Source organism: Crinia signifera, unplaced genomic scaffold (assembly GCF_055691185.1).
Source record: "Crinia signifera unplaced genomic scaffold, ASM5569118v1 HAP2_SCAFFOLD_106, whole genome shotgun sequence".
Lineage (NCBI taxonomy): Eukaryota > Metazoa > Chordata > Amphibia > Anura > Myobatrachidae > Crinia > Crinia signifera.
The window spans coordinates 295,638-309,079 of record NW_028142000.1 but is presented as its reverse complement, the minus strand read 5'-3'; the positions used below and the strand labels follow the sequence as shown (position 1 = coordinate 309,079).

Here is a 13,442-nt window from a genome sequence, read left to right as displayed (position 1 = left end):
CATGCGCACCTGCCCTACCGCGGCCATTTTTAGTTTGGTCACAGCTGAGGCCGGCCGCGGCCATCTTTGATTAGAGTATTTTGCTGCGGCCGGTAACCGCGGAGATGGCGGTTCGGCGGGCCGCGGCCCAGCCAGGGAGGGTGGGCGGCCGCTACAACTTTAAAATGTGCAGGCCCACCGGGAAACGGCCCGGTTTCCCGGTGGGCCAATCCGCCCCTGGCTGGAGGAACCAATGTCTTGTTACTTACTAAGTATTAACCCCTCCCTTGCATGCACCTGAAAAGTAGTACTGAACTAATTTTAGCATCTACCACTATCTGTATGTATGTTGTGAGAGGCAGAGAGGAGCTTGCATTAGGCGGAGATGCAGGTCCTGACATGCCACATGGAGTAGTCTGGGGTTGCTCCAAGGTAGGTAGCTCTTAGTTCAGATATATCAAGTAAGGAGCCGTTATCATGTGGCTTCTTGCTGACTAATTGTAGACGCAATTTAGGGTAACAGTGGTGTGGGGTGCGGTGCCCCTGGACTGGTTGGGCTGGGTGGCTTTAGTGCGGCATGCCCTTACATTCTATTAACACTTTTCCCTCACTGACACTATCTTTCTCTTATTTTAATTGCATTCCATTTTTTATTTTATCTCTCTCTTTATATATAGCTTTGCTTCCTATCACTAATTATTAACACTATAGTATTTCACTGGCGTGCCGCACTGGGCCTCCTAGCTTATGATAGTTTTTGGGGTGCCACACCCTGCACCTAGATATAGCGCTAGGGACCCCCAATATACAGAGAAGCCTTGACATGGCTTGGGGGCATATCATACACCTGCGCAGGTATATGTAACCAATATCTCTGAATTCTATTATCATGTAGTGTTCAAGATTGGTTACTATTACTATTCAGTGTGCTGGAGGAACCAATGTCTTGTTACTTACAGGCAATAAGATATATTGGGCACGGCAGGTGTTGAGAATGTATTCTGGCCCTCACAAGTGGTTCCCAGTAGTTCATTGTGGGTCCCAGCCAGTGAGCATCGCGTCATGGCGCCACGCAACACCCTCCCGCACTCAGGGGCTGTCCGCAGTGTTATAATTGTGAGGATGTACAGGAAGACGGTAACATGCACAGGGCTGAACTATTGGGGGCGGCTATAGCACTGACAAAGGTGGGGATTAGGAGGACGCATCAGAAGTTTTTGGGGAATAATGGTAGCAGAGTGGGTGATGACTGTCTGCTGGCTGTCAGAGGCGTAACTAGATATTCGTAGGTCCCATAACAAAGGTTTGTAAGGGCCCCCTATTTAGCAACTGATGGAGACATATGTATGTAAAACACATTACTTATACCCCTTTCAGACAGAAAAAAAGACCCGGGAATTTCCCTGGTCGAGGAGGGTAGACCCGGGTTTTTTTCTGTCTGATAGGGTCAAACCGGGTCTAAAATGCCAGGGCTTCAACCCAGGAATTTACCTGGGTTTTTCCCGGGTCTGTATTCCAAAAACCCGGGTCGCCGGCTGTCTGAAAGGAAACGACCCGGGTTTTTGGGATTATTACACATTGTTAGGCACTGATTGGCTCTCCTGGTGGGGCGCTGGCTGATTGGTTGTGAGGAAGGGCCTCTCTGATTGGCTGGGAGGGCATGGCAATGGGGCTGGCCTCTGAGGTCATTAGGGAGCTGAAGAAAGAATTGCATGGCCCACTGCTAGAAGCAAGAGGTGAGAGCTGCTGGCAGTGAGAGGGGAGGAGGATATCGGCAAACAGATGACTGGGACAGTCAAATACCCCTTTTACACCACCGAAAAATCCGGGTCAGTGGCGGGTCAGACCCAGATCTTCGGCGGTGTAAATCCCTAACGCCGTGTCCCTTTACACGGGACTTCTACCCAGGTCCTGACCTGGGTAGAACACGGCTAGGACCTGGGTAGAGGGCGGTGTAAATGGGAACGCCTGGTCGGATGACCCGGCTCCCATTTACATGAATGGGGAACGTCCAACCTGCGGACCGCAGCGTCCGCAGGTTGGACGGATTGTCAGTCTGACACTGACAGCTGGCGCTGCTGTCTGCTATACTCTGCAGACAGCAGCGGCGGCGGGGGAGGGAGGTGAACGGATGCCTGTGTGCGGCATCCATTCACCTCCTGTCCAATGGCGGGGGGTGCGTGCGGGGACTGGGGGCAGCCTAGCAGCTTACCTTAGTGCTGGGCTGCCCCCAGCAGCGTTACGGGTACGGCGGCGTCGATCGGCGCTTGAAGATGACATCGCGCTGTCATCTTCAAGCGCCGGGAAGGGGCGGGAGGGGGGTGCGGGCGTTTAAGCCCGTCCGGTCAGTGGCGTAGCTATGGCTAGGCAGCCCCAGCCGTCGCGGGGGGGAGCCGGTGCCACTGGGGCGCAGCAGGGTCACGGCACTCTCAAAGCCGTGCAAGCTCTGCTCAGTGCTCTGCTGGGAGGAAGCTGGGTATATACTATTGAGCCGCCTGTAGATGGCGATGCAGCGCACACTGAGCTGAGCTCCTCGGCTGTCAGGAAGCTCCTCTCTCTGTCTCCAGGACATGGGGCTGCCTGATAGACGGAGCTATGAAGGGGTGACATGCTGATTACAGGTTTGTGTCCCTTGTTGTGGGTGCCAGTTGCAGGGGCATGGACAGGGGAGAAAAGTGTGGGCACCATTAATGTAAGCTGGCCCAGTGAGTACTATGTCTTGGTAGCTGCAGTGGGAAGGGGGAGGACTTGGTATATGGAAACTGGGTGCCCTCCATTGCTTGTGGGGGTTATTTGCTTTAGTATTGGTGTTTGTAAATATGCTGTATGTGTGTATGTATGTATACTTTTTGTGTATGCTCTGTGTGTCTATAGCTTGTGTATGTTTCTAAATATGCTGTATGTGTGCAAGTTGTATGGTATCTGTGGTTGTATGCCATGTGTGTATGCTGTATGTGTGTGTGTGTGTGTATGTAAATATGCTGTGTGTGTGCATGTATGGTATCTGTACCAGTATGCCATGTGTGTGTCCGTGTATGTCCTTTGTGTCTAAGGTATGTGTGCTTTTATGTACTGTGTGTGAATGATATGTGCACGTGTGTGTGCGTGTCTGTATGGCATGTCCTGTGTGTATGTATGGCATGTGTGTGATTACTGTAGTGTGCATGTATGTCCTGTTTGTATATATGTATGGTATGTGCGTGTATATGATGTGTGTCTGTATGGTATATGTGCGTGTTTGTGATGTGTGTCTGTATATATGGTATGTGTGCATGTATGTCCTGTTTGTATATATATATGTATGGTATGTGCATGTATGTGATGTGTGTCTGTATATATGGTATGTCCTGTGTGTCTGCTATCTATTAGCCCCTGGTCCCTGGATGCCTGCGTTCAGTATAGCGACACTAGTATCCCTAATGCCTTTAGAAGAGCGGCCGCTGAACTTCAAATGAGTCAGGATGCTAATGCCGTAATACTGACAGGTAGAATCCCGATTGGTGAGTATGAAGGAAAGAGCGGAACGAGACAGCGAAATGCTATGGAGAGACTGGGGGTGTGAAGGAGAGAGAAATAGAGAGACAGTGACGGAAAGAAAAAGAAAGTGTCAGAGAGAGAGAATCAGACCCTTTATATATTTTGCAATGGGACCCACAAGGTTCTAGTTATGCTCCTGCACCCCAATTGTTTGCCCTGAGTTGCTGGCAGCAGCACCAGAGTACTCTGACCTATGATCATCCTTTTTCATCTCCCACAGCAGCAGCGTGTCTCCTGGGCAGCAGAACTTGCTGCTGCAGTGCAGACTCCACCCTTCCTGTCCTAGAGACCAACCAAGCTTTCACACGCGCAGAGCCAAGGAGGAGCGACCATCACAAAGCACCCGTCGTGACCTTCAAGATAATGGTTGTGACCCACTGCCATCCCCGCGCTTCAGTGTCCTCTCCTGACTGCAGTTCTAGCATCTGGTAAGATGTGTTTTGCTTGGTTTCGGGTCAGGAGATGGGGTAACTGGCGCTCATTTAGGGCACCCTCATATGTTTGTGTGCCAGGATGGTGCTCCCTTCCCAGAGGCTGCCCCGGTTCCTGCTGCTGGTCGTGCATGGGGTATAGAGGTGGTGTCAATGGTGCCTGCAGCAGCACTGGAAATAACTTTCAATATGGCAGCTTAAAGTGCAATGTATGTACACTTCTAAACCTAGTAGCTGCTATACCCCTTCCCTAGCCTCTGCACTGAATGCCCCTATCCTCCTTCTTGCCCCTGCTCCAGCTGATATTTAACCATACCCCTCGCTACCCCCAGTACTGCCTATCCCTAATCCACCTTGGCCTCTCCCTAACCCGTTACAGCATACTTACGGCTAATTGTTGGCTGTTGACATTCCGTTGTTGGCATCCTGATGTGTTTAAATGTTCCAGTTTCAGTGTTCTAATGGCAGTTGGGATGCCAGTGTCGATATACTGAACACCAGCAACCTGATTGCCTGGAAGCTGACCTCATTCAATATATATCGGGTTTCACCATGTGTGCATAATGTGTTATATTCTGTAATGGGCATTACGGTGTGTGGCATAATGTGTAATTGACTTTAAGGTGTGTGGTATAATGTGCAATGGGCATTACGTTGTGGCATAATGTGGCATAACTTTGAGTGGCATAATGTGTTATGGACATTACAATATGTGGCATAATGTGTAATGGGCTTTATGGTAAGGGGAATAATGTGTAAGGGTCATTATGGTGTGTAGTATAATATGTAATAGACATTACAGTGTGTGGCATATTGTCTAATAAGCATTGCCACACACCCTTTATGGAATGCTATAGGTTCCAAAAAATGGGAGGGGGGCACCAGATTTTTTTTGGCTGGGGGGGCAAAATTTCTAGTTACGCCACTGCGTCCGGTGTAAATGCCCATAAACGCCGGGTCGCACCCGGCTTCAACCAGGGTCCAAAAAGCCGGGTGCGACCCGGCGTTTTGGTCTAAAAGCATTCAAAGATGCCACAGTGTACTCAAACATTGCAAATATACTGACAGCCATGTGAGGTGACATGTACCTTCCAGTATATAAAAACAATAAAACTTGTTTACAACATATCCTTGTGTCATGCCATGGTTAATGCAATGCAGTGAGCAGTCACCACCCACTTTTGATGACCTCATCTCTGTGTGCATTTAAAACTGTCCTTTTCTTATGACACACAGAGTTTTGCAGGAAAAATCCAGCTTCTGTGTGAAAGGGGTCGACACGGGAAATACCCGGGTTTTTGCTCCTGTGTGAAAGGGGATCAGCACCTTGCTGCCTAGTTCTACCCGGGTTTTTGTATCCGGGAAATACCTGGGTTTTTGGGATTTTTATGTCTGAAAGGGATATCAGACAGTAAAGATGGGCCCCCTTCAGCTCTGGGCCCCATAGCAGCTGCATCCCTTGCACCTATGGTAGTTACGCCCTTGATCATGTAATAGCACTGTATTAATCTTGTATCCCAGTAGCCACTAATACACATTATACAATTACATCCATTAGAATACTGTACCTCTCTGACTGTTTTGCTACATAATCTATGGTCTTCTCATGCGTCAGTCTTTGTTTTAGGTAATATTGAGATAAGAATATGTTACAGTGTGGCATAGGATCTCTGTTTAGGTGAGGCTGCTACTGTCTAGTCCACCAATTAATTGTCTTCCAGCAGGTGTCCCAGGCTGATGATGTACATCTAGATCAGGGGTGGGCAATTATTTCAGCTGGGGGTCCACTTAATACTTCCAGCAGATATTTGAGGGCCGCACTCTAGAAATAGGGTGTGTGGTCACTAAAAAGGCGGTATGTCTTCGAATGTATTGTAGCACACCATATACCCCTTTTACACATCATGCAACACAATAGTAGGCCCCTTATACTTGCCTCTTACATATTATGCCATACAGACTGAGCCAAAAGTCACATTATGCCACACGGAATGAGTGAAATTTTACACCAAAGTAGTAAAAATTCACATTATTCCATGTCCCTCATATTTCCACACACCTGCCCCCATTAGTAATGCCTCACACCTGCCCCCATTAGTAATTCCACACACCTGCCCCCATTAGTAATGCCTCACACCTGCCCCCATTAGTAATGCCTCACACCTGCTCCCTCTTAGTTATTATACACATCTGCTCATGACCGTCACTCCGCCCCCTGGCATTGGCCTTCTCCAGTGCAGCATCGGCAAGTGTGTTTGCAGACCCCCGGCGGTCAGCAGGGATCTTCTAGTGTGTATGGGGCTTTAGCAGCACTGCCCAATGTCAAGGAGCAGAAGCAAGGCCAAATAAGGTATTAGCATGCATAAAGGGCACATAGGGGCTAGGGAAAACAGTGTAATCATGCCACTGTATAAATCATTGTTATGGCCTCATGTAGGATACAGTGTACGGTTCTGGTTACCATTTTTTGACTAGGATGTGATGTTAGATGAGGGCGGAAGTTGTTAGATGCCTTCACAGTGTTTTTTATTTTATTTGTAAGTTACGTAGGTGTAGGTTATATTCTTTTTTTGACTGGATTGTACTCTCACCAGTGGCGTAACTATAGCACCGCAGCCCCCGCGGTCGCACGGGGGGGCGCTGTGCATATGGGGGCGCCGGGGGAGCTGCGGTGCTATAGTAATCCCCCCGCCCCCCATCCCCCACAGGCTTACCTGTCCGCATGTCCCGGCTCCCCTCCTGGCTTTAATCAATGCTATGGAGACGGACTACGATAAAATGGCCGCCCCATAAAGCAGACTGTTCTCTGAAACTGTCTGCGGTATGGGGGCGGCCATTTTATCGTGGTCCGTCTGCATAGAATTAATTGAAGCCAGGAGGGGAGCCGGGACGCTCGTACAGGTAAGCATGCGGCAATGGGGGGAGGGGGCACTGGAGGGGGCACAGGCGGCCGGACGGGCGGGGAGGGGGGCGCCCCCCCCCATTAACGGCAGGTGGGGGCGCCCCAAACAAAGCTACGCCACTGACTCTCACGGGCCCACTTCGCTCGCAACAGATTTATATTCGCCCACCAGGTATACGTGGACCCAGTACATGATGGGAAAAGTAAAAAAAAAACAGTGGTACTCTGCCAGAGAAGGATGTGATAGGAGAATTCAGTTAATATGTTTAAAAATTGGAAAAACTATTTTATTAGAAAATAGTATACAGGGGTACAATCATTAATATAATGTCCTATAGTGGGCACAGATTGGACAGCCTCTGTGGGTGATCCGGAGTTATAATGAATAGACGGTAACCTCATCTGGGTCATTTACACCACAGGAGATCAGTTATAGGTTGAACTTGATGGACGAATGTCTTTTTTCACGTGCACAAACTATGTTACTATGTAAAATCCCGCCCCGTACAAGCCTGGGAATTGCTTAGTATAGGACTGCGAATAGCGGCAAATCTATTCACATGCGGCTCCCCATGAAATTATGGCTCCCACTGTGTGTGTAGCACCAGGCGCGCATGCAGGGGGGGTTTCCGAGTACCTGGAAACCCCTCCCCCCCGATCTATCTGTGCATTTGATATATTTTACGTGGCTCAAGTGCCACGGATATTTAAGCGGCCGTTGCCCCTGGCCCATCCCCCGGCCTGAGGGAGCTGCTGCCGCATGCAAGCCCCTATCACTGCCAGGCATTACTGTTCCCATAGGACTTAGTGCTAAACGGTGCTGCAGCCGGGCTGGCCGGACTCCCGTAGGCAGTGACTGACTGCATGCAGGTCAGGGGTGGCGGCAATGGTGCGGTGGTGCAGCCAGGCTGGCCGGACTCCCGGAGGCAGTGACTGATGGCATGCAGGTCAGGGGTGGTGGCAATAGCGCAGTGGTGCAGCCGGACTCCTGGAGACAGTGGCTGATATGCAGGTCGGGGGTGGCGGCAATGGCGGCGGGTGGTAGAGGAGCACGGACAATGACCTGCTGGGTAAGTTTACACTGTTTAGTAAATAATCATGGCTGCATTTTTATGGGCGGCTGTGTGTACTTGCCTGTATGCTGCTGTGTGCGGGTATGTTTATTGCATTTGTTGGGAGGTTTAAGTATGTTGTGCGTTTTTGCTGTATGTACAGATGGAGCTAGACCCATCCTGGCAGGGAATGGCGCTGGCGACGCCAGCCGCCATCCCCCGCCAGCGCCATGTCGATGGCGAGAAGGGGACGCGCGCGCACGAGAGGCGCGCGCGTCCCCTTCCGACGGCGCTTCCATCCGCTCCCCCGGGTCCCCGCCGGCTTGTCGGCGGTAACCCGGGTCCCCGCCGCCTGCCCGCACCCCCCCCTAACCCCCCCTAACCCTGTCCATCTCCCTGAGGCGGAGACGGACAGGGTTTCCGTCGCCCCGCACGCGCGTCTCAGTCTGATGGATGGCGAGGCTGCTGGCGGATCGCCAGCGGGGACGTTCCTGCGATCCGCCAGCCAGGATGTATCCTGCCCCATCTGTATGTATGAATGTATGTATGTATGTATGTTTTTGCTGTATGGATGGATGTGTGTGTGCACCTGTAGTATGTATTTATATATTTAAACCACTGACTGTGTGTTTGTGTGGATCCGATATGATATCCCGGCGGTCGGGATCCCGGCGGTCGGAATCCCGACACTGGAATCCCGACCGCCGAAATCCCGACAAGGGGGGGACATGGATCGCCCCCCCTTGCGGGCTCGCTGTGCTCGCCACGCAGCGGGCCCGGTGCCTCGCTACGCTCGGCACGCTATTATATTCTCCCTCTATGGGTGTCGTGGACACCCACGGAGGGAGAAAGTTTCGGGTTTCGGCGGTCGGGATTCCAGTGTCGGGATTCCGACCGCCGGGATCCCGACCGCCGGGAAATTAACCGCATCCCGTTTGTGTGTGTGTCTCCTTTGTGTATGTCTGTTTGTAAGTATACTGTGTATATGTTTGTACAGTTGTATGAATATTTACAAACTACAGTAGGGGACATGCTGTGATTTCATGATTAAGTTCCCCTTGGAGTTCTGATTTTGCTGAATATATGTGTGTGTGTGTATATGTATGGAAGGGATACTTACAGGATCCCTGCGCTCAGGATACCAGCGGTCACCTGACCGAGCCAGGCATCCCCATACTGTAAATCCCGACAGGGGCTCTTTCGGCAGCCTAGCCCTTTCTCGCCTGCAGTGGTGTAGCTAGGCGCCACGGTGCCCGGAGCAAGGCCCCCCCCCCCAATTTTTAGTATGCGGGGCTCTTGCGCGGTGATAAAGGGTGTACTGTTATACAGTAATGCCCATTGCACATTTTTGTGAACTTTGTAATAGCCATTACACATAAAGCCACATGGCATAATGCCAATTACACATAAAGCCACATGCCATAATGCCAATTACACATAAAGCCACACATGATGACCATTCCATACTATATAACAAATCGTAATGCCCATTACATACTATATGACAAACCGTAATGCCCATTACATACTATATAACACACCGTAATGCCCATTACATACTATATAACACACCGTAATGCCCATTACATACTATATAACAAACCGTAATGCCCATTACACATTTGACACATAATTGCCAAAAAATAGTGGGTCCCTGGGACCCCTCACGTCCAAAAAATGGGGTCATAATTGTGTTTTTCTGAGTCCCACACAATAGTGCCACTTGTGCACAGAGGCACCTTGACCTACTGTGCCAGGATTACGCACACCAGTGCCGTCTTTACACAATGGGCAGTTGCCTAAGGGCCCCAAGGATTCTAGGGGCCTACCCCAATGGCCAAGACGGCACTGCCCCAGGGATCTGCTGCGACTGGAAGCTTATTTGCCAGGTGTCGGGCAGGAAGCACCAGGCAGGCATCAGCCGCAGCCGCTTACTGAGACCTATACATGTTCCTGCAGTGCACAATGCACATCAGCCGGCCCCAACCTAAGATCTATAAGAGGGGGTGGGGACAGCAGGCTAAGCCACCAGCAGCGGTCGGACCTCTGTGTTGTGTCCCTGCCCTGCTTCTCACTGATAGCTGCCCTCCTGTCACTCTGCTCCCAGCTGCAGCCCTCGGTCCATGGCCCTGCCTACCTGGGGTCACTCTACTGCCACCACACTCGTCACCATTACACAAACAGTGTAATGTGACACAGAGCTGTCAGCAGGGAGATGATGGTAGCCACCATGGAGACTCCCAGCCTCTGCCACTAAAGGTGCCCAGCTCTCACATGTCATACACACGTACACTGCCAGGGTGCATGCCTGTCTCCCAGCCGCTGCCGGAAGCCGACGGCTGGAATCCTGTAGCTGTAGCGCTATTTTGCCCGGCAGCGGGAGGCGCTGCTGATTTTGAAAGGACACTGATTAGCTGAGAGAATTCAGCCAACCAACGTCTGGCCAGTCTTTTCAACATCAGCTTCCCACCCGCCGCCCTGCAACTAGCGCGGTGCTACAAGCTCAAAGCCCGGGGCAGCGTGCGGCAATGAATAGGCACCGGGGTGGGGGTGGTTCTGCCCACTGACCAGACAATGCTGCTGTCCTCCCCATCTGCCGCTCCTGACTCCCCCTCCCAGCCGGTGACTCCTGCGCCGCCACGTTCCCGCGAAGCTGCCGCCCAGGAATCCATGTCGATCCTGCCAGTGCCCGACCAATCAGCGTGGGGCGTGTCCCAGGGGACCCGCCCATTTTAAAAAATGGAGTCCCTGGTCAGATCATGTATGAGTTCATGTGTCCGAGACTCCGTCTCCAGCCGGCACAGCGGGGAATGGCGAGCGGGCGAATTGGGGGAGCAGCGCGGGGGAGCCGGCAGCAGAGTGCACGGCTCCGGCGCCAGGTTATATTACAGCGCCCGGAGCAAGTGCTCCGCCTGCTCCACCCTAGCTACGCCACTGCTCGCCTGCCCTCCTAACTCTCCCTTTTAGCAACCTAATCCTACCCCCCATGCAGCCTGACCCTATTCCTCCCCTTAAGTGCATAACCCTGCAGCCTAAACCTACCCCCTTCTCCCTGCTCTGCAGCCTATCCCTATGTCCCCTCACTAGTGCCTATCCCTAACCTCCATTCCCTGGGCGCAAGCTAGCAGTCCCCACATACTTACTAATCGGGATGCAGGCTGTCAGGATTCCGTTGATGGCATCCTGATGGCCGGTTATATGAAGGCAGTAGGGATGCTGGCATACACTGAACACCGACATCCTGACCACCAGGATTCTGACCTTATCCCATACGGAAACCCCCCCATGAGAATCCTGCGTTTGCCCCTGCGTAGCCCAGGACCTACTCGGCGGCTGTGATACAAAGAGGCTGTTCTGGAGCGGAGCTGAGATGGCAATAGCCCATTGTAGCCTATGGCTATGGGATCGCACTGCCTGGGCAGCAGTGCGGTCAGCGGGGTTGGCGGGGGGTCAGCGCTAACCGCGCATGCGCAGACCCCCTGGCACCCGGCTCCGGACATCGCAGGGACGGACTCTTTTCGGAGCCCTGTCCCTGCGCCCTCAGGGATGATACATCCCTGTGATGTGTTTACAATGCGATCCTGGGCGGTAATATTCAGCCCAGATTGCATTGTAAATGCGATCAATAATAAATGGGCCCCTTAGTCACCACCCAGTCAGAGGGAAATCCTGCCCTGAAAATGGCTTGTGAAAATCACATCAATCAGCGAATAGCTGGGTTTTCAGTCTGTGCGAAACCCAGATCCTACTGTGCGACAGAGACAGACTGATTGAGGCCGGAGCTGATGTCACAGGACCCTCCCTAAAATGTTTCGGCAGGCCAGTGGTTCCCCTGACACTCCCAGATAGTGGCTGGGTGACACCCCCCAAACATCGGCTTCCTGCCAGTCAAATAGCGATGAAAAGAAATGCTCATTTTTGTCGCTGTTTGGCTACAGGCAGGCGTACAGTGATCTATATGCACGTGCACAATGCTGAGGTCTTAATACCCCCAATGTGCAGGGCATAATTGTGAGGGGCTTAATGTGCAGGGCAGTACTGTGTGGGCATTATTGTGTGGGCAATACTGTGTGGGCATTATTGTGTGGGCAATACTGTGTGGGGCATTATTGTGTGGGCAATACTGTGTGGGGCAGTACTGTGTGGGGCATTATTATGTGGGGCAATACTGTGTGGGGCAATACTGTGTGGGGCATCATTGTGTGGGCAATACTGTGTGGGCAATACTGTGTGAGCAATACTGTGTGGGGCATTATTGCGTGGGCAATACTGTGTGGGACATTATTATGTGGGGCAATACTGTGTGGGGCATTATTGTGTGGGCAATACTGTGTGGGGCATTATTGTGTGGGGCATTATTGTGTGGGGCAATACTGTGTGGGCAGTACTGTGTGGGGCAATACTGTGTGGGCAATACTGTGTGGGGCAATACAGTGTGGGGCATAGTTTGCGGGTCATTGCTGTATAGGACATACTGTAGGGCCTAATTCAGCATGGATCACTAATATGAGAAGTTTCAGATGACTGTGAGTAGATTGCAGCTGCCAGGGGCGTAACTAGAGCATTCAGGGCCCCATAGCTAAATCCCCTTCCCCCTCATTACAATGCCTCTGGGGGGGTCAGAAAGTGATAGAGGATTTCATGGAAAAAGAGGGAGAGTAAAGGCCCCCATACATTAGGCCGACTTGTCCTAGGGACAAGTCGGACCCAATTTACCTGCGAGCCGCCCGGCAGCTCCCCGGGAGGCTCACATACAATTTGGCACTTGATGTGCCATTTTTTACATGGGATAAATCGCATGCGATTTATCCCATGTTAAAAAAAAAACCCCGGGGAGCTGCAGGGCGGTGAGGAGTAGTGGGGGCGGGCAGCGGCAGTAGTGGGGGCGGGCAGCGGCGGCGGATGCGGTGGTGGGGGCGGCCAGCGGTGTTGGGGGCGGCCAGCGGTGGTGGGCGGCCAGCGGTGGTGGTGGGCGGCCAGCGGTGGTGGGGGCGGGCGGCGGGTGCGGTGAGCGCTGCTGACCTGGCCGGGCAGTGTACTTACTTACACATAGCAGCAGCGGGGACGGGCAGCGTAGTGGCGGCTATTAGATTTTTAAAATACTTGTCAAATGACCGGCCGCTCTCTGATTGGCCGGAGAGCTCTCAGCCAATCAGAGAGCGGCCGGTCATTTGACAAGTATTTTAAAAATATAATAGCCGCCACTGCGCTGCCCGTCCCCGCTGCTGCTATGTGATTGTGTAAGTAAGTACACTGCCCGGCCAGGTCAGCAGCGCTCACCGCACCCGCCGCCCGCCCCCACCACCGCTGGCCGCCGCCGCTGCCCGCCCGGTGTCTGCATGCATATGCCTGTCAGGTGGCAGGCATTTGCATACAGGGAGGTCGGACGTGATCGTATGTACAGACCGTCCGACCTCCCTGATCCGGTCCGATGCGCACGGGACCGCGCATCGGATCGGATCAGATATCACACACATACGATTTTGGGCCGATTTCATCCGATTATCGGCACAAAGTGCCGAAATCGGATGAAATCGGACC

The 13,442-nt window shown here is 52.3% G+C and overlaps 1 protein-coding gene across 2 annotated transcripts in view; it reads left to right on the top strand.

The window, feature by feature from the left end:
• The first annotated feature begins 2,459 nt into the window (after window positions 1–2,459).
• LOC146052139 (prefoldin subunit 4-like) overlaps window positions 2,460–13,442 on the top strand; it is a 36,540-nt gene continuing 25,557 nt past the window's right edge. Inside the window, exons 1-2 of one of the 2 annotated variants that reach the window (XM_083167914.1) lie at window positions 2,460–2,600; window positions 3,737–3,944. The gene's annotated coding sequence lies outside the window, so the exon portion shown is untranslated. The remainder of the gene's footprint in view (window positions 2,601–3,736; window positions 3,945–13,442) is intronic. The other variant, XM_083167915.1, reaches the window with a different exon arrangement.